At 43.3% G+C, this 21,203-nt stretch overlaps 1 long non-coding RNA gene across 1 annotated transcript; it reads right to left on the reverse strand.

The window, feature by feature from the left end:
• Positions 1-6,878: 6,878 nt before the first annotated feature.
• Positions 6,879-20,712, reverse strand: LOC115080543. Its single transcript, XR_003853593.1, has 3 exons — positions 20,628-20,712; positions 18,472-18,833; positions 6,879-7,026 (listed from the first exon to the last, which is right to left on the reverse strand). It is a non-coding gene; the product is annotated as an uncharacterized LOC115080543 (long non-coding RNA).
• Between the last annotated feature and the right edge of the window lie 491 nt (positions 20,713-21,203).

Below are 21,203 nucleotides of genomic sequence, written 5' to 3' on the forward strand. Positions count from 1 at the left end.
ATATGCACGTCGGAATCTATTTAAACCATCATCTCACTGATTCTCTGATACAAAAGCCCCTGAGGCAGCCACCCACAGTGGCGAAACTCGGCCAGAGTCGGGCATCAATATATGATTTTAACGTCTCCTACAATAAATATTTGAAAAAGACTTCTTGTGGCATCCACCATTTGTTATATAAATAAGAAAAGAACACATTGACATAAGAGAGCCAAACCCTGACATCAGCTGGCATTTTGGATCTCCTGCCTCTTAAATGAAGTGTCATCTGAAGCGATAGCTCTAACTGTATCAGCTGATCGCCATATGTTGAAAAGAAGTTGTCCTGACACGACCATGAGCAATTCTTTATGAAGATGCAATGAGAGAAATGACATCATCTGGCCTTCCTGAACAGAAAAACTTTATTAGCACCAACCATTGAAAACAGCTACAAAGTAATCATAAAAATACAGACACATCTAAATCTGTATTCAATCCAGACGGCATAAGAGTTTGTAAACATCATAAGAGTTGTTCAATTTGCAAAAGACATCGGGAAAAGTGCCCCCCCTCCACGCCAATTGCAATAAGACACATCTATAACATAGATCCAACATCTGGTATAAGTTTTTTTCCTGGATTGTAACCTGAAAAATAAATGTGTCTTGTTTGAAATTTCAGTTGAGACCAAGGCTGCAGTGAATTGGTGGTGAGATGACTCTTAGGTCTAGGTCCTTTGGATCCTTTGCATGGTTGTCCAAAAAGAATGCCTTCACTACCTTTGCACTGTTGGAAGCTATTTTGTGCAGACTCAAGTTAGCAACGGCTAACATCTGTTGCATCCTTTTCATCAGGTCAGTGGCCTCTTCCTCTGTAGGCATAGACTTGAATCCATTGGCTACATAAGAGTCCCTTTCCACAAACTCTGGCATTTGTAACATACTCCATTTCTCCTTTTTGTGCTGTTCATCTGAGTCCATAAGTAGCTACAGTGGGGGATGGACTGTTGGCAAAGTCATGCACTCTCATATGGTATTTGATGATGTCAATGCTAATGTTATTGTCACAGTACCCTAGGAACCTTAAGTAATTCCTATTATCTTCTCGGACCAAAAATATTTAGCAGTTACAGCAACAGGCTCTTTTCTGAACTGGATCAAAACTCCTAAAAGGCTGTTTGTCAAGTCTGCTCCAGTAAGAAGCACATCATTCAGAGAAACTCCTTGAAACTGTGCCCTTGAATCAAATACAATCCTGATTTGACCAGATTTCTGAGAATGTTATACACCAAAGGTAGGAAAATATCAGCACTCTTCATATTCTTTTTGTGATGGAGCTGGCTCTGCATGACCATTGTTCAATTACTGGGTCTTCCCATATGTAGCTTAAAACCATTACAATTACTGCGCATATCTTTTAAAATCCGGGGTCGGCGCACGCAAGGTGGTGCACATTTGTGCACCTTGCGCGCGCCGAGCCCTGCGCGCGCTGCCCATTCCCTCTGAGGCCACTCCGAGGCCGCTCCGAAATCGGAGGGAAATTTCCTTCCGCCTCCCCCACCTTTCCCTACCTAACCCACCCACCCCCAGCCCTATCTAAACCCCCCCACCTTTATTGCAAAAGTTATGCCTGCTCGAGGCAGGCGTAATTCGCGTGTGCCGGTGGCCCGCTGGCGTGCCATCACCCGACCCATGGGCTGGTCCAGAGGCCTCAGCCACGCCCCCCGGAATGCCCTGGGTCGGCACCACGCCCCCCGGAACGCCCCAAACGTCGCGCCGCCCCCTGACATGCCCCCGACACGCCCCCCTAGCAAAGCCCCGGGACTTACGCGTGTCCCAGGGCTTGCGTGCGCCGCCGAGCCTATGCAAAATAGGCTCGGCGCACGCAGGGGTTTTTTTTTAAGGGTTACACGCGTAACTTATGCGTGTAACCCTTTTAAAATCCGCCCCTCTGTGAACTTAATGGCTGCTTTACAGGTTTTAGAGAGGTGATTTGTGGAAGAACAGCATCTGAAGCAGATTCTTATTTCCTTGAGTAAGTTTTTATGTTCACCTAGCCACTTATCCCTGAAGCCAAGGCACTTCTTTAGAGGGTGAGGTTTTTTTGTCTGTCTAGATCTTCTACTTTCTTGATTGTGGCAGTAGGAAGGTGTAGATGTCATGGGTGAAACTTCTGTTTTGTGCACAGCTACAGGTTGTTTTTATGTTACCATATTTTGTAGTTGGCTGTTCTTCCCAGGGGGTGGCTTGGGCTGATCATATCTAGCACATCATGTATAAAATTTGGCTCATTTTTCTTCACTGCTAAGTCCCGGATGAACCTGGAGAAAACTGTGAAAAGTGAAAAAGCACCAATATTGACCATTTTATATTTTGAACCTTAGAAAACCCACATTTCCTGCAGACTTGATGGCAGTTTCTTCAAGATCAGTTTTACTACATAAGCAGTGTCTAGATAGCTAAGGCTTGAAAGATATATGTGTCAACTTTAGCCATGTAGTAGATCTCCAAGCTCTTGCAGCTTGTGATTATCTTTGAGATTTTTAGAAAGTCCTCAATCCTCTTGAACAGAGCACTCTCAATTGCTTCTGGGCTACCATAGCATTGTTCAAGTCTTTGCCACATTACACATTACTAAGGGATTATATATGCACTGACCTTAGTCTCTTTACGTGTTCTGAAGATTTATTCTCCAACCATTTCACCAATATGTTAATCTCCTCACTTGGTGTAATGTTCAGTTCTGAGATGATGCCTTTGAATAGAGATTCCCATGTTCTGTAGTATTCCAAGCAGTCATTCAACTTGGTAAGCCCTGTATTGACAAGCTCACAATGAACCATGTATTTAGAACGATCTGACATGCCCTTGTCCTCAGTCTGTGATTGATGAAATACTTTGGGATACTCTTGGAAGTTATATGACTTTGTTCATCACCTAGCATGTCAGTTTTTAATTCTAAAGTAGGGCAAGTTTCATCAGGAAGGTTGCAGCCATATCATGATCCCAATTCATGTGGGATAGTTGTGGGCAAGAAGTAGTGTGTATCTCTGAGCAGACATGCCTGGATCTGGAGTCAGTGGTAGTGCATCCATGGTAGGGCATGCATTGAGTTGATCTCTGTCAGACGTGACATTTACTTCATGAGAAGTCTATATTGCCTCAACATCTGATATCTCATTGCATTGGGAGGGAAATCTGGCAGAGTAGCTTATCCTCTGAGGCAATTCGACTAACCCAGGTCTCCCCGCCATCCTGCCCTGCAGCTGTACCAAGTATCTCAGCCTGAGCCTTAACTGCAGCTGCTTCCTTTCTATTATCTAGTAGCTGGTTCCTTTGCTTGTAATACACCTAGGTTAGCTTCTAACTCGGCTTTCTTGTGTACAGGGGCAACTGCAGCATTCTGCTCCTGCTCCTCCACGCTGGCTCTTTCCAGTTTTAAGGCTGCCTCTTTCCTGCTAGAAGATGCAAGTACCTGTGTGGCTTCTGCTTCAGTATGTGCTCTGGTGGCAGCTGCACTTGTTGAAAATGGTTTGAGTGCACTGATTTTGAGGATTTTGTTCTGCATCTAGAAGACCTGGAGCACTGCTACACATTATTTTTTTATGTTTACATATCTTTATTGAAATATCAATATAACACACAACTTTGAAAACAGACTACATTGACATCAAATAAAGAACAATAGTTTATCACATCCAATACAGTCCTCGAACCAAGCAAGGTCAACTACAGTCAATAGTTTCTATTCGTCTAGTTTCTCTTCTTTTCTGAATTTTTTACTCCCCTCCTTTCAGGATCCCAAAAATCTCCATTTACATACATGTAAACAACTGGGCCTGGATGTCTTTTTCTGGCATATCCAGGCTCCCATAATTTTAAGGATCCCACAAATATGAGACTCTCCCCCCTACCATATCATACCCCAACCCTAAACTTCCTACATGTAGTATTCAAGGGACTAATACCCAGCATACACCAAATTTCTCGAGTGTCAATTCAAGCTTCTCTATAAATTATTCAAAATCAAACTTCTAGCTCTCCCAAATAGGCTTTGAATATAATTATCCCAAGTGTTCAAAAAATCATTTTCTATAAGCAAAAGAGGTATGAACCGCTAATGATTCCATAAACATCATGATATGTAAGGCATGCCACCATTGCCAGTAAGAGGTGGACTGGTGTCATGCCAGACCAATGAAATTGATTTCTTGCCCAGAACCAATGCTTTACTAACAAAAACCCTATCCCCTTCCTCCTTTACATGTTTAGGTAGTTCCATGCCAAACAATTCCAGACACACCCAAAAGATCACCCACATAAGATCTTCTCCCAAAACTGCAATATTATAGGGCATGTCCAAAAGCATGCGTAATTGATCTTTTGACTTTTTCCCTGTGAGCATTTTAGACAAATCTCGGAATTAGTAATATACACGTTAAAGGCCAACAATGGAGAGATATATGCTCTATGTAAAAATTTAAATTACATTTCCTGAAGTAAATATTTGAGGATACACTCTTCAAATTATTAAAGCAGGTTACTAAGACATTTTGAGAGATAGTAAAACCGCTCACTGCTTTTCAACTATTCCACAGAGAACCAATCCAGGAATCTTGCAACTATTTGTGAATTCAGGAAAGGGAAAGCTTTGTACGCTCTGTATGAAAGAAATTACAAATATCTCAACCGTATTCATATCCGTCTTCCTTTCGCAATGAAAGACATAGTGACACAATTGCACTTATTATGAATAGAAATCAGAGTCCCTCAATTCAAATTGATTTTTTAACAATTGAAAAGATAATAATGCTCCATTATCTGACTATACATGTTGGATTTGTGTGATACCTTGGTCCTCTCAGAAAATAAAGCATCTGGACTGAGAACCAGGTAAAAAAATCTAAATTTCCCTGAATCGGCAAAAACAGAAAACATGCACTAGCCATCTTCAACATAGCTGTAAATTTCCTCCGTGCCCAGTGTAGCGATGTCACCAACCATTTACTCACTAGACCGGTGGGCAATCTACCTAGGGCAGCATGAAGAACACCCAGTTTTTTTTTAAAGCAATCCATTTGAGATTCTACTTCTGCTACAATCACTCTGACCAAACTATCATGTCTCTGCTCAATAGTTTGCTGAAGATACTGCTGCTGCAAGCTGTCATCCGAATTGATCCATGTAAGTGTAACCCCATCCCGGGGAGCTAACTGCACTCTGATGAGGTCATAAAAGAACTGAAAGTCTCTTTGGGGCTAGAGCCACTCCTGATGAGCTCTTTTCTTGTCTCTTTCCCCCATGGTATGAACCTTTTGTTGGGTGGGGGGGAAGGTTTTCCTTTCAAGGCCCGGAGGGCTAGGGGTGATTCTTTTACACGTTCTTTCCCTGGGAGAGGTGTACGTTTTCCCACTGTGTGTGCCGTAAGTGCCAATAACCAGCCTGGAGACGTTAGCTTTAGGGTCCAAATTCAAACTCTTTACTGATGGGTAATCAGATTGAAAAATGGCACAATAACAGAGCCCTCAGCACCACAGATTTTCCTTTCTCTCTTACAGTCTTTTTCCCTTTGTGTATGGGAATCAGTACAAGGGCAGGGAAACATCTACACTCCAGGACTTGGCTAAGACGAGTTTCAAGCTGGGTAGGGTATCCTTTAGTTGGACAGGAAGACCCCTTTCAAAACTGGTAAAAAAAAAAGGATGAAACACGGTCTCTGCACAGAGTCCAAATCCTGGCTCTCCCCAGGGATGAAGACTTCAAGGGGGTCCTCAGATGTAACTCAATATTAATTTTACTCATAATTTTCCAAATATCTCTCTCGATCTTTTTCTCTGTTTCCTTTTCGAATCTTGTTGGAAAGGGATCCCTTGGAACACACAGCTCTCGATGCTCCTCTGTCAGGGCAGGGGCAGCAAAAACTCTTCCTCCCAGATCTTCTAACCCCAAAATATCTCTTTCCAAATATCAGGGGACAGTGCAGCAGGCCACCACCATTTATTTATCTGCTTCCTTGGAAGATCAGAGTGGGGCAGGTCTTCCCTATCCTGGACCCACCCCCCCCCCCCCCCCAGGGAGAGGGCTCCCCCATGCTCTCACCCCAAGCAACGCCCAGAAGTCTCACAGGCTTCTTACAAAGAAAATGCTTCAAAATGCCAGACAAACAAACCCAAGAACAAACTCAGCCAGCTTGTGAGTGGACTGAAAGGGATGCTCCCACAACCTAGCCCAGAGACTGCAAGTGGATGGCACCTGTGCCCCAGGATAGGCCAAAAACCAATGAAGGCAAACTCCAACACTTCCTCTAACTTCCAAAACCAAGCTGCACTGCCCCCAGTACTCTCAGAAGAAAGTTGTTTTTATTACTTTCCAGGGGGTTGGCCATTCCAGCACCCTCAAAGGGAGGCATTATTTTAGTTTTTATATTCACCGTTAACTTTAAGAAAAAGATACAGTTCAAAAGAGTCATACATGTAAACAAAACTGTTACATGTATAATAGGACAAGATTTAGTACACTCATCAATTAGTCTTTATTGTGAAACTATGTTACCGGAACCTTTATGGCGCTTTTTATAAAACGTATTACCCAACACAATTCTGAACAGTACTATATGTGCCACTCTGTAAACCGTTGTGATGGTATATAACTTAACGACAGTATAGAAAAGATTTTAAATAAGTAAATATGAATGAGACCTCTCCCTAATTACCAAACGTATACTGCACTAGCTGAAAGAAGTTCACCCAGGGCTTAATAGTAATGTATCCAGAGGGTCCCATTACATAAGGAAAGTGAAATATTCTCGTGATAGTACATGGTAGCTCCTGTAAGCGGACCTAAGGTAGCTCACAGTTTGTTTACTTGCTGTGCTTGTAATATTATACATACCAATGAGTCTTTTTCCAGATTTTGTCCAATTTCTTATGATCCTGGTCTCTGACAATTTCATAGTTTTCTCTGGCCTTCTGTGTGAGAATCACAGTCCTCTTAGGCCTTCTACTTTCCTGAATTTGCTGAGGGAGGATTTCAGCCTCTGTGGTTTCTGCAAAAATTATAGTAGTGTCTGTGAACCTAGATTCTGCCATAATGCCTGCTTATGAGTCTCTAGCACTGACAACCCACAAGCAGGGTTAAAGGGTGACAGAGTTCAGATGGCACTGCTTTGAATCCTGTTGTGGATCAGCTGGATACTGTCTTAGAGGTTACAGCAGTCAGTGGAACAGCAGATCTGAAGCTTGCACTTTGCTCCTGGTTTTGACTGTATGTCCAAAGGCCGGCAGTAAGGAGAGGCCAGACAGTAGAGATATAGCCACAGGAGTGAATCTGCTGTGAGAGCTAGTGCAATGCTGCTTCTTTTCTAATCCCATTGTTTAATCCCTTATTTTACAATTCTGTCTTCGCTACACGTTTCATATGTACAACTTGAACAGATAAATTAACTCAGTCTTTACATGCGAACTGAGGAGGCTGCTTTTTCTAAACTTTATTAATGGGCAAAACAATTAACAGTATTTTACTGTATGTAAACTGGAGATAACAGCAACCAGTGTAGTCTAAGCCAAAGATATAAAAGATAATAAAAAGGATTATTTTGCAAAAGTGGGTCAGATTAGCTGCTGCATTGCACAGGCCAGAGCTGACCAAAGATGACAAAAAAACACGAGGAAAAACATCCAGGAGCCTCTGCTTCCAAGTCAGAGGTTAACCCTTTAGAGTCAGCTGCACTGAATACAGAAGAAGCTGTGAACATGCAGACTGACCACCAGTTGTCAGTATAACAGAAACAAGAAAAGTATGCAGAATGAAAACACGAACACAGCATTAGCAACAGAAACAGACTGCGTTGGAAGCAAGACACTGTGAAAGCCAGACATAAAAACACCTGTGGAGACAGGACACAGGCCTAAATTTAGCATCCTAACTTTTAGGTATCTAAATTTATGTGAATTTTCAGCTGAAAACGTAAGATTCTAACAGGGTCATTCTTTAAAACACAATGGGCCATTATCGCGTTTTCGCGCAATAATGCACGTAGAAACACCTAATGCACACGATAACTAACTACCGCATCGCAACCTTAAAATTGAAATGAGGGAAAGGGGATAGGGTGGGGTTAATAACATTTTAATGCCCTTACCGCTGCAGGCGATAATGTTTTACACATTATCGCTGGCATTAGCACCGGAAATGACTACACCTTTTGCTGTGGTGCTATGTGAGCGATAATGGGCAGCATGGCCGTGCTGCGGCCGCCTGCTCAGTATTACCCCCACCCCTTTTTTTTCGCAACTCATCATTCTGCTATAATCCCGGGGTAGGTTTGGCTAAAAATAGGCTCCTAAGTGAAGCACCTAATTTAGGATTTGAAATTTAGGGATTCTGTTTTTTTGGAACAACTGCCCCCATGTGTATAATCTTTATATTCATCCTGTATCATGAGTTATGTCCTACTTTATACATACTCACAAGGTGCAGTCTAATGAATCACAATATCAATTTTTCTGGCCCATTTTATAAGATGCATTTAACAGATAGTGAATATATACACCATATGATCCCATACGTACCGTATCAGCCTGACTGAATGATGTCTGCAAATATAGGACAATCCTCATATATTTAGGCCAACGTGATGCTTCTGAGCCCTAAACTCATCTTTTGGCCTCCTCTTTCACCTGTGCCTGGTGGGAGGCTGCTGCTTTATCCTCCGGCTGAGCCTTACATGTGGCTACTTCCTCTTCCTCTGCAGACCCCAGGAAGAACACTACTGGCTCCTCCTCCACCCAGGCCTACCAAGATACCATTGCCATCACTTGAGCTTCTCCACTTGGCTACGATTTATAAGATGAGGTAGGACTTGAAAATGCACTTCCCCCCCCCCCCCAAAAAAAAAAAAAAAAAAAAAAAAAAAAGATCTCATCTTGTAATTGGGCCACTATGGTAATCCAAATAAACATTATGAAAGTAGGAAAATGTATTTATATTGTAAATATAAACATAAATAGTTTGGGTTTTTTTTTTATTGAAATCCCAATCTCTACCACCTTCAACTATAGCAAACAAAGGAGAAAATCGGTCTTAAGAACGAAAATAAAACAGCTTAATAGGTAGTAGGTTATGCCTGGATATTTCTGACATTGCTTGCTAGCAATGCGAAAAACAATTTCAGTATTTCATTTTGAAGAGGAAGTAAGCAGCCTCCAACTGCCCTCCAAAGAAGGGATGCGCAGAAACTAGTAAGTATATAGACACCTGAATAGTGATGAGCTGTAGCTGAGCCATGCCCATATCATACAGGTTCAAATGCTGGATGTAATGCATTGCTTTTGGGGACAGAAGAAATTATGCTTTTTGATATTTGCATTTCTTCTGTGATTTCAGTTTCTGGTACGTTTTTGACTGAACTCGCATTATGAAACTCTAGTAATATAACAATCATCGATATCCCTATGCTTTGGTATGATAAAGCTGTTCCTGACTCATGCATACAGCCAAAAATACTGTACTTTGTTGGGGAGGGGGGAAGGGTATTCTATTTTTACCTAAGTTGCTGCTTCTTTTCTTACATTCTGTAAAAGTGTTAATTAAGGAGCAGATTTTGCATGGTTATTAGTATTTGTATTGGTGCATTCAGTTCATCATTATAGCTTTTCGAGAGAAAACTGAAAACCACCCATTGCTAAAGGAACAGCTAAAGCTACTACTCAGAATTACATTTTTATTTATTTATTTAACATATTTATGACTTGCATTTACAGTTAGTTCAAAGCAGAGGACAATCATGAAAAAAAAATAATATTACATTTAAGACAAATCCAAGATGAATAGTCAAAAGGCAGATAAAATATAAAGGGGCAGATTTTCAAAGGGGTACGTGCGTAAAATACGCGCATAGCCCCCGAAAACCTGCCCCAAGCTCCCCCTGAGTGCACCAAGCCTATGTTGCATAGGCTGCCAGCGCGCGCAAAGCCCTGGGACGCGTGTAAGTCCCAGGGCTTTCCTGGGGGGCGAGTCGGGGGCGTGTCGCAGCTGGCGCATCATCGGGGGCATTCCGGATGCGGGGCCGCGGGTGTGGTTCCAGCCCGGGGGCATGGCCGCGGCCTCCGGACCAGCCCCCGGACCGGAACATGGCGCGCCTTCCTCGTGCAGGCGTAACTTTTTGAACAAAGGTAGGGGGGTTTAGATAGGGCTGTGGGGTAGGATAGGTAGGGAAAGGGAGAGGAAGGTGCGGGGGGTGGAAGGAAAGTTCCCTCCTAGGCCTCTCCGATTTCGGAGCGGCCTCGGAGGGAACGGAGGCAGGCTGCACGGCTCAATGTGCACAGGCTGCCGATTTTGCGCAGCCTTGCGCGCGCCGACCCCGGATTTTAAAAGATACGCCCATATCTATTAAAATCCGGCGTACTTTTGTTTGCACCGGTCGCACGAACAAAAGTATGCGCGGGCATAGTTTTTTTAAATCTGCCCCAAAATAATAAAAGTTAATCTTATTAAATGTATTTTGGATCCTCTTCTACAACCTACAGTTTTCCCCTAAATCAATTCACTGGTTCTCTTTACATAAGAACATAAGATTTATTTTTTATTTATTTATTTGAGTTTTTCTATACCGGCATTCACGGAGAATCGTATCATGTCGGTTTACATAAAACAGGGGTGATCAATACATTATAAACGTGTATAAATATAACATGAGTATACATTTTATATATTTACAAATTATAACAAGTTATAACAGTGCGCAGAAAAAAATCAGTTACAATAAAACAAGGATGGTTCTAACTGGGAAAAGAAGAAGAATAAGACGATAGAAATTTAACAAGAATAAGAACGTGTAGTGTTTGGTATGTCCGTATCAGTTTAGTGGGAGATAGATATGTCATATTGGGTCAGATAGATATGTCATATTGGGTCAGACCAAGGGTGCATCAAGCCCAGTATCCTGTTTCCAACAGTGGCTCATTCAAGTGACACATACCTGGCAAATACCCAAACATTAAATAGATCCCAAGGTACTAATGCTAGTAACAAGCAAAATGGCTGTTCTGCTATTGATTAATAGCAGTTTATAGACTTCTCCAGGAATTTATCCAAACCTTTTTTAAACCCAGCTACACCAACTGCCTTAACCACATCCTCTGGCAATGAATTCCAGAGCTTAATTGAGCTTTGAGTGAAAAAGAATTTTCTCCGATTTCTTTTAAATGTGTTACTTGCTAAGTTCATGGAATGTCTCCTAGTCTTTCTATTATCTGAAAGAGTAAATAACTGATTCATATTTACTCATTCAAGTCCTTTCATGATTTTGTAGACCTCTATCATATACCCTCTCAGCAGTCTCTTCTCCAAGCTAATCAGTCCTAACCTCTTTAGCCTTTCCTCACAGGAGAAGCATACCATGCCCTTTATCATTTTGGTCGCCCTTCTCTATACTTTCTTCAGTGCAACTATATCTTTTTTGGGATGCAGTGACCAGAATTGCACACAGTATTCAAGGTGTGGTCTTACCATGGAGCGATACAGAAGCATTATGATATCCACCATTTTATTTGCCATTCCCTTCCTAATAATTCCTAATATTCTGTTTGTTTTTTTTACTGCCAAAGCATACTGAGCCAACAATATCAATATGTATTATTATCCACTATGATGACTAGATCTCTTTATTGGATGGTAGTTCCTAATATGGAACCTAATATCGTGTAACTACAGCAAGGGTTATTTTTCCCTATATGCATCACCTTGCACTTACCCACATTAAATTTCACCTACCATTTGGACATCCAATCTTCCAGTCTCATACAGTCCTCTTGCAATTTATCACAATCCATTTGTGATTTAACTATTCTGAATAATTTTGTGTCATCTTCAAATTTCATTACCTCACTTGTCATAACCCCTTTCAGATCATGTATAAATATATTAAAAATAATTGGTCCAATTACATATCCCTGAGACATGCCACTGTTTAACTTTTTCCATTGTGAAACAGCCCATTTAATCCTACTCTCTGTTTCCTGCTTTTTACCCACTTTGCATTCCACAAAAGGACATCTCCTTCTTTCCCATGACTTTCTAATTTTCTTAGAAACCTCTCATGAGGGACTTTGTCAAACATCTTCTGAAAATCTGGAGTCTGTGACTGAACCGTATGCAGGCTAATCTGACCGCCCGGGCTTCCAGTCGGTTGATGTTCCATCCCGACTCTTCCTTGTCCCATTGCCCCTGGGCCGTCAGTTGCTGGCAGTGAGCTCCCCACCCTTGTAGGCTCGCGTCCGTGGTGAGTAAGATCCATCGGTCCTGAGTCCATCTGCTACACGCTAGGAAAACTTGATTTTTGTTGATCATTTTATTAGTCACCCAGTCTAAAAACGAGATTTTTTTCAAAAGCTTGCCATCTATTTTATATCATCTTTAGTGTTCTTGCCATAATAAGTAGGCATTAGAGAAACCACAGCAATCCAAAAAAAGTAAATCTTAGATTTTCAATAGAGATAATTAAAAAAAAAAAAAAAAAAAAGCAACCATCTTTTGCTCTATGACGTTAAGCCAAGCACATGGCACACCTACTTTAACAAAATGTTGTGAAGCTAAGCACACAGGTTTTCTTGCAGCAGGCAATGCAGAAACAGAAGACTCATATGCTTAAAAGAATAGCTAGGGAAGCACTGGAAACCCCACCAGTCTTTCTTTCAAATTTTAAAATAAAGGAAGAGAGGTGTGAGTCACACACATGAACCTATCACAATACAGCAGCTCCTGCTATATACAAGTGCCTCAGAAGAGAGAAGTCGGTGTGGTGTGGGTGGGCGCAAATGGCTGCCAGAGCTCCTTCACTGTTGTTTCCAGCACTCAGCCTAAGCCACACCGAGGGTTCAGTGTATGCTCTCCCCTTCTTATTTAGCCTGGGATAAGAAGGAAGCTGGAACAGGAGGAGATTCAAGACCGGGAAGAGGAGGAGGAGCTGTGTGCACTGGGTGTGCTGGACATAGCGGGGCGGGGGCCCAACTATCCTTGCCCTTTAATTACCACACTCTGGGGCTCATGCTGTAGCCAGGAAAAGGAGGCATGCATGAATACACATGTTCTCAGAAAGGAGCTCTGATACATTTAAAAGCCTCTGCTGGAGTCTCTGATTGCTGCAAAGTGCTGACAGCAGAGCCCAGGTGCTGGCCTGCATCTGAGCATCAGGCAGTGGTGACCTTTCTGTGGTGCACCTGATCAGGCTGAGGGCGTGTACCAAGGTACACTGGTTGGGAAACTCTGCATTAACCCACTGATTTCACATTATTGTTTTTTACTAGAATTCACCATCAATTTCAGGAGCGTTTGAAACTATATTCTTTTTGGCGTAATAGTACATCCTCTAGTGAAAGAAAAACATGAAACAAAAAAAAAAAGTATTTTTTATCCATCCTATGCTGGCAAGCCATTGGATTCTTCCCACATTGACAAAGACACCACAGTCTTTTGACTTTTTCTCATGGTTTTCCACTGGCCTAGACAGAGCCGTTCCCAAAATCTGCAGGTTTAAGGGCATCGGCTAGGAATTCAGGTCCTATAGGCAGATGTTCTGTGTCTATGGGTGACGATTTTCAGCTGCAGAGCAGCATGGCACGTGGCCACTTATGTACCAGCATACGTTTAGCAAATATTCAAAGAGGAATCTATACTGATATTTTCCCTTTACAAATTCGCTACACATTATGCGGGTACAAAAGCAGCCGTGTGCTCAGTCCCTACTAGTTCTGCGGATGGGATTAGATGCACAGTTTTCTCCCCCCCCCCCCCAGTCATGGTACCCCGGCCTTCCCTTGGGCAGCTACATTTAGAGCTGCTAATTAGCCTCGCAGAGAATCCAGGTGAGTCTAGCTAGCCGCATGGCAGCGGGGCAATTTTCCTACAGGAGATCTCACCAACCAATTCTGTGGTTAGGTCAGCTATATTCCTTTGTCAACTGCTTTCACACTTATGACAGGGAGAGGAGAAAGAGAACTAGCAAGGCAGAGTGAGAATGGGAAGACAATTTTCAAAATATTTTACTAACAGGCCGATACAGTACAGTGCGCTCCGACGGAACGCACTGTTAGCCTGCTATTGGACACGCGTTTTCCCTTACCCCTTATTCGGTAAGGGGCGGAAAATGCGCGTCCAACCCGCCAAACCTAATAGTGCCCTCAACATGCAAATGCATGTTGAGGGCACTATTAGGTATTCGCGCGTGATTCAGAAAGTAAAATGTGCAGCCAAGCCGCACCTCCGACTTAATATCATGACGGTATTAAGTCGGAGGTCCCAACTTAATATCGCCCGCTCTCCCGCGGACTTTACTGAATCAGCCTGTAAGTTATTATCTAAGCAATTACCCGGTAAATTTAGGGGCTGGAAAAATTGTCCTCCCAGTTTCACAGGGGGTGTGGGACTGAGGCCAGGGGAAGGCTAGGAACTGGCAAGAAACGCATGAGAATTTTGTTTTTGAAAAGTCCAAGCTGGACTTTGCACCTGCAAATTCTGGGGGTACTGAAGTACCTGTGGTGCTGCCAGCCTCCAAACTGCAGGGAGGATGACTTTGAAAATTTGTTTGCAGGTACAATGTATCTACGAGTCTGCAAACCCCGTAAAAAATGTTTTCTTTAAATTACCTGCTAAATTAGGAACAATCATATATTAAAAAGAAAAATTCAGAAGCACAAAATCCTTTTATGATTTTTTAACTATTGCTAAAATTGTATTTAGTATACCACATGGAACGAACAGTTGATCTCCAATTTGATAAAATGAACAGATGCACCATAATTGTAGTGCTGCCACCCTATGTCTGCACAGCCAGAGAGCCAAAATAGTATCAGTACTGTATTACGCCCTGCGGCCCAACTTACCACTCCACTGCTGTAGGGAAAAGCAATGCGCCAGGCCACACAGGGTGTCTGGGAGGGATTTTCTGAGTGAAAAACATCATTTGCAAGTCTTAATTCAGACAGAGAAGAAAATTGCACCCAATAAATGTGCTTGATTTGCAAATGGTATAAAAGGAAACATATTCTCAAACAGGTTTAAAAATGCCTGATTAGAAATTACTTTTGGAGTTTCAAGACATCAGTCAACTTATTGTTTCCTTGATGCCGAACATCTGATTTGAAACCTCCTGCTGGTAATTACAAGAGGTTACAGATCCCCCCCTTCTGTATGAAATAGTTACAGAGTTGAAACTCATTTCCTCAGACCAAATGTTGAACATTAATGGGTGCTGCAGCAGCAGTGGAATTTGCTTATATTCAGTTCAGGTGTCTGGAATTAAAGTAAAGACAAAGGGATAAAGGTTAATCCATGTGATGAGAGCAGGGCCAGCAGGGAGAGGGGTCCAGCTTGCACTGGGTTTTCCTTCTTTCTCTGCCAGAGAGTAGTATTGGTCTTAAGTAGCAGTCCTTTCTGCACAGATCTTGCTGATGAAGATCTAAAGGAGGTATTAACTACCCACTCAAAGGCTTTGCCATTATCCTCAAGGTCATAACGCTCTCTCTTTTTTTTTTTTTTTTGGCTTATGAACCAGAAGACCGTTCTGTTTGCCCGAGCAGTCAAAGATGTACTAAAATACAATAAATGTACTTTAGAATTATTAACACAGATGACAAACATAATCCTTCAGAGCAGGGACATTGGGACAACTCTTACATCAATACATTAAGACCCAGCAAACCTTGGACTCATGTGCAAACCGAGGGGGTCCCTTCTTACTAGACACCACCCCTGCCCCAAACTTTGAAATAACTAGAGCCCTCACCGTCAATGAGAAAAACAAGCCACTTCTTTATTTGGTATGATATGGCCGCAGCCCAGCAAACTTAAATATCATTACATTTAACATGTGCCTAAATAACAACTGGCACTATCTAACACCAACAATATGCATTCAAAATATGTCAGTGCCTGAACTTGTGAATCCAATTGTGCAATGAGTGACCCACATTCTGTAAATTGTTGTGCCTCAGGCTGCCGTCTGCCCCTTGTAACCCATTTGCCCGGCCATAAAAGCCAGTTCAATGGTTTGTATGCTAATCTTGCTGTCAAGCGTCCTGATCCGTCAAAGGCACAGCTTTCGAGTGGTAACGTAGCACTGTCTTGCCCCATCCGCCATCGAAGTGGTGAGTGCACACTGGTGGTCTCATGTACTCTGCTGCTAGTGGGCTAACAAGCGTGCAAAGTAATGTTGAAGCGCAGACAGCTCAGTGCTAGCTCCCTCTACAGCATAGTTGACAGTTGTACCCAAAGCCTTCCCAGTCTGTTTATACCACTACTATATTGTCAGATCGGAAATCCACTTTTGCATTGCTTAGGGCCTTTCCCCAGATTTTAAGGGTTACTACAATGGGGAACATTCCTGGTAATGCCATTTTCATGCCACTCTGTAGGCCAAGCCTCAGCACACCAAGCCCCCCTGAAATAAATACCAAAACCGCTCCCACCTGCTGCATCTGTAAAGAACTCAAGCTCAGAATTGTATCTCAGTGGGTTTTGCCATATTGTGAACCCATTGAAATCACTGAGGAAAGATCTCCATATTCCAATATCCTGCCTGATAGGTACTCCTGGTGACACGAATACGGTGGTGCTTTTTGCTAACACCTGCCATTGCCATAGCGAGATGGTGAGTGAAAACCCTCCCCATTGGCATGACTTGGCATGTGAAATTTAACAATCTTTTGAGTGACTGAAATTACCCCAATATAGCCTTCCATGACCCGCAAACTGCTTCCAAAGCCTCTGAGAGCCTGGCAACTTTTTCTTGAGGTAATCTGGTCAGCCTAGCATTAACATAAATCTCAATACCCAAAAATGTAATAATCTCAGATGGACCTTCAGTCTTGTCTTTTGCTAGCAGAATAATGAACATTTTGGCCATCAGCTGAAAAGATGACAGGAGATGGAAACATTCGCTTGCATCACTACCCATGAACAGAAAATTGTCCAGATAATGAACGATATTCCATGACCCTGATACTTGCCCTGCAACCCAGTATAAGAAGGTGCAGAAGCTCTCAAAGTAAGCACAAGATATCGTGCACCCCATGGAAATGCAACTGTCAAAAAAGTACTTCCCCAAGAATTGGAACCCAAGAAGATGAAAAGAAGAAGGATGAAGTGGAAGCAAACGGAAAGTCAATTTGATGGTTTGCCAAGCCTGCCTGCTTATCCAAGCTGCGAATGATGTCTAATGCTTGATCAAAAGAAGTGTATGTTTTGCAGGTCTAACCAGTCATTAACTAACCGACCTTCTGGGTATGATAAGTTATAGTCTAAATTTTTCTGGCTCCTTTTTAGGTACCATCACTAGCGGGTACAAGACAAAATTCTAAAACAGTGGATGTTGAAAAAGGCCAGCTATCCTACCCAAGGTGACCTCCTGACTAATCTTTTTCCCAGCTATTTTCATGTGTTGTTCAAGGGACTTTGCGTTACATACGTGACTTGGCTTATAATCAAGAGGAATATTGCATGGAATAATATATCCAGTTCAGAAACCCTTTATTATCTCACCAGCCTGTTACCTGAAAGGGTATTCCTTAAGCCAAGGCACCATGGCCTCAATGTTGACTGGGTTAGGGGCTCGTTCCCTCATTGCCTCGAGGAAGCAATGATGTCTGCTGGCGCCTATCTTTTTGCGTGTTGCACTGGATGCCCTGATCTGCAAATTGAGCAACTGTGCCGGAACTTTCAACTCTCCCAGGTGCAATGGCCTGAATTATATTGCCTGCAGAAATCACACCTCCCCACTGAGAAATTTGAGTCCTTGTCCCTTGCAACATTTTGAAGGAAGCTGCTAGATCTGTCCAAAGAGAATGGTCTTTGCATAGTCATCTCATCGAGCCACAAGTCTACAACCCGATGTCTCCATGAGCTAGAGCTGTCCTCTTCCATGCTCCACTAGAATTTGATATCATAATTAAGCCACACCCAGTCACCAAAACGCTTGTGACCTTTCATTATTGTATCTAAATACCTTATTAGAAAGGGGGCGTGTTCTGGCTCACGCTCAGCTATGACATTCATAAAAATATGGAATGCTGCAACCCAGTTCTGGATAGTCTTTAGGTCCTTGGGTCTCTTTTCTTTGCTGTCCACTGACCCATCCCTGACCTTAGACTCACTACCATCCCCTTCCTGGTCAGTAATTAAAAGGGAAAAAATATCAATGAATTCTTGCCTCCATATCTTCTTTTTAATTTTTCGCAAAATACCTCTCGACAGCATGTTAACACCGCATAAAATATCCTCTTTATGGTGAGTATTATGCAAAGGGATAACAGAAGAAGTACTGCAAGCTGGGATGGAGGTAGAAGTATCTGTGGACCGTGGCAGGTCATGACCCCATACTGTACCAGCAGAGCTTTCTTTTTTGGCTGCTCTCATTTTTTTGAAAGTCTGCTATCAGAGATGGAACCGGTGTCAGAAGAACCGACACCTGGCGTAGAAATATGGACTTTTCTCTTACCTGAATCTGGCAGATTGCCCTGCGCTGACGCACCAGGCACTGCTGCCAGTCCCTGGCTTGGGCAAAGCAGGGAGTTCATTATGCGTCAACCTGCTTCACAGCCATTGTGTACCATGGGTCATTGCCTGCTGGCGTACTTCCTTTGAGATCCTGCTGGTCACTAGTAGCTTTGCTGGTATGCCCAGATGGCACTCGTATCCCAGCTGGGGCTGCAGTGCGGGCGGCTTTCTTTCTTTTGTTGCCGCTGGAAATAGGCCTGCTGGCCTCTTTTTTATTTGGCCCTTTGGGCACTGCCTTATCCTCAGCAGTAGTGCTCCCAGACCGCTTCCTTGGTGCATCATCAGCTCCTTATTCAGGAATTCCTATGGGAATAGCAACATAAGCAGAGAAGCAAATCGATGGTCAGTGGTTAACATTATTTCTCTGTTTGTTTTATCTGCTTTCAACATTAGCAAAACACTGGATAAAGCAATAATAATAATAAGAAATTGTGTCCTGCAGCAGAATTGGACATAGCAGCTCCTAGTTGTTTGCTGCTCCAGCTAAAACAATGCTCTGCCCCTTAAATCTTTTTATCCAGCCCCTTTGATTTGCCTGCAGGTCATTCTGACTATACTCTTTTGAATTCAACAACAAATAAAGTACAAATGCTCACAATCTCCCAGTCTTGTAGGCCTTTTTGTTGTATCCCTCCCCCAGCCCTGCAAACACCATTCTAACTAACGGGCCAATGCAATACCGATGCATGTTAAAGGGGCGATCATACAGGCCGATACAGTACAGTGCGCTCCAACATGCCCTAATAGGGCCATCAACATGCAAATGCATGTTGATGGCCCTATTAGGTATGCCCGCGCGATACAGAAAGTAAAATGTGCAGCCAAGCCGCACATTTTACTTTAAGAAATTAGCGCCTACCCAAAGGTAGGCGCTAGTTTCTGCAGGCACCGGGAAAGTGCACAGAAAAGCAGTTTTTACTGCTTTTCTGTGCACCCTCCGACTTAATATCATGGCGATATTAAGTCGGAGGTCCTGAAGGGTAAAAAAAAGTAAAAAAGAAAAAGAAAAATTTTTTTTTAAATGGGCCGGCGGCTGTCGGGCTGAAAACCGGACGCTCAATTTTGCCGGCGTCCGGTTTCCGAGCCCGTGGCTGTCAGCGGGCTCGAGACCGACGCCGGCTGACAGCCGCCGCTCCGAGTCAAAAGGAGGCGCTAGGGACGCGCTAGTGTCCCTAGCGCCTCCTTTTTCCCGTTTCTACCGCACCACCTAATTTAAATACAGAATCGCGCGCACCGGCAAGTGGCCGGTGCGTGCGCCGGGAGAGCGGGTGTTCGCCCCCTCTCCCGCGGACTTTACTGTATCGGCCTGATAATTAGGCGCCTGCTCCTTTAACGTGCACCGATCCTCCTCTCCGGGGCACCCGAGGCTAAATGCAAATGGTCTGCCACGGTAAAAAGGAGGCGCTAGGGGAAACTGCGCACCCCTACTGCCTCCCCGACAGTGGGGGCCTGGGAGAGGTGGCTATCATCCACAGGTTAGGAAACAGATGCTCAGTTTTAGAGTGTCCGTTTTCTTAACCTGATCGCCGGCACACTTTTTTTTTTTTTAATTTTTGTTTTTGGGACCTTGCTTATTTTTATTAATTCCTCCAACTTAATATCGCCACGATATTAAGTCAGCAGAAGGATGGAAAAGCAGTATTTTCTATTTTCTGCTTTTATGTACACTTTTTGGACTCCTCAAGTCTTAATGCCAGCTCCAGAGCTGGTGTTAATTTTTGAGAGTAAAAATGTGCGCCTCCCCCGCACGCACAGTGGACCACGTGGCAGCAATTGATTCAACAAATAACCTGGCCATGCCTGCTTTCCGACACCCACCAGCCATATACATATTTTTATTTTAAAATAAATTCACAGCCAAACTCAAAGACGTTGGAAGATATACGAACCTCCCACATGACCTGAAGGTGTCCTCAAAATGACCGCTCACAACTTCTCCCCGCCCACCTATCTCCTCCGAGCAGCATGCCACCAAGCCACCCACAGCCCGTCGGATCTGATGGCCAAGCCGGACCCTGCAACAAGGTCTGATCCAACTTTGATTACAATTGCTTCTCTTCCTTCCCTTTTTAAATACAAATATAGCACGATACTCACTGGCAAAAAACAGGTTGGCAGTAAGGGCATCGTTCAGACCCTCCACGGCCCCTCCATCCACATAGAGCTGCCCGATGCCCCCTCCACCCCCGCAAGTGCCGAATCGATCACTGAGCAATGAAGCAAATTGCACCAGCGGGCACCGCCCACACCCCTCCTTGCTGCTATCTTCCAACTCCACCTTGAAAAAGTAAAAGAATTTGCTGCTAAAGGGGAAGCCAGACCACTGCTCCTCCACTATACATACACTCTGTGTAACGCATAGGGATGTGAATCGTTTTAGGACGATTAAAATTATCGTCCGATAATTTTAATATCGTCTTAAACCGTTATGGAACACAATACAATACAGATTCTAACGATTTATCGTTATAAATCGTTAGAATCGTGAGCCGGCACACTAAAACCCCCTAAAACCCACCCCCGACCCTTTAAATTAAATCCCCCACCCTCCCGAACCCCCCCCCAAATAACTTAAATAACCTGCGGGTCCAGCGGCGGTCCGGAACGGCAGCGGTCCGGAACGGGCTCCTGCTCCTGAATCTTGTCGTCTTCAGCCGGCGCCATTTTGGAAAA

The sequence above is a fragment of the Rhinatrema bivittatum genome, chromosome 1 (genome assembly GCF_901001135.1).
Source record: "Rhinatrema bivittatum chromosome 1, aRhiBiv1.1, whole genome shotgun sequence".
Lineage (NCBI taxonomy): Eukaryota > Metazoa > Chordata > Amphibia > Gymnophiona > Rhinatrematidae > Rhinatrema > Rhinatrema bivittatum.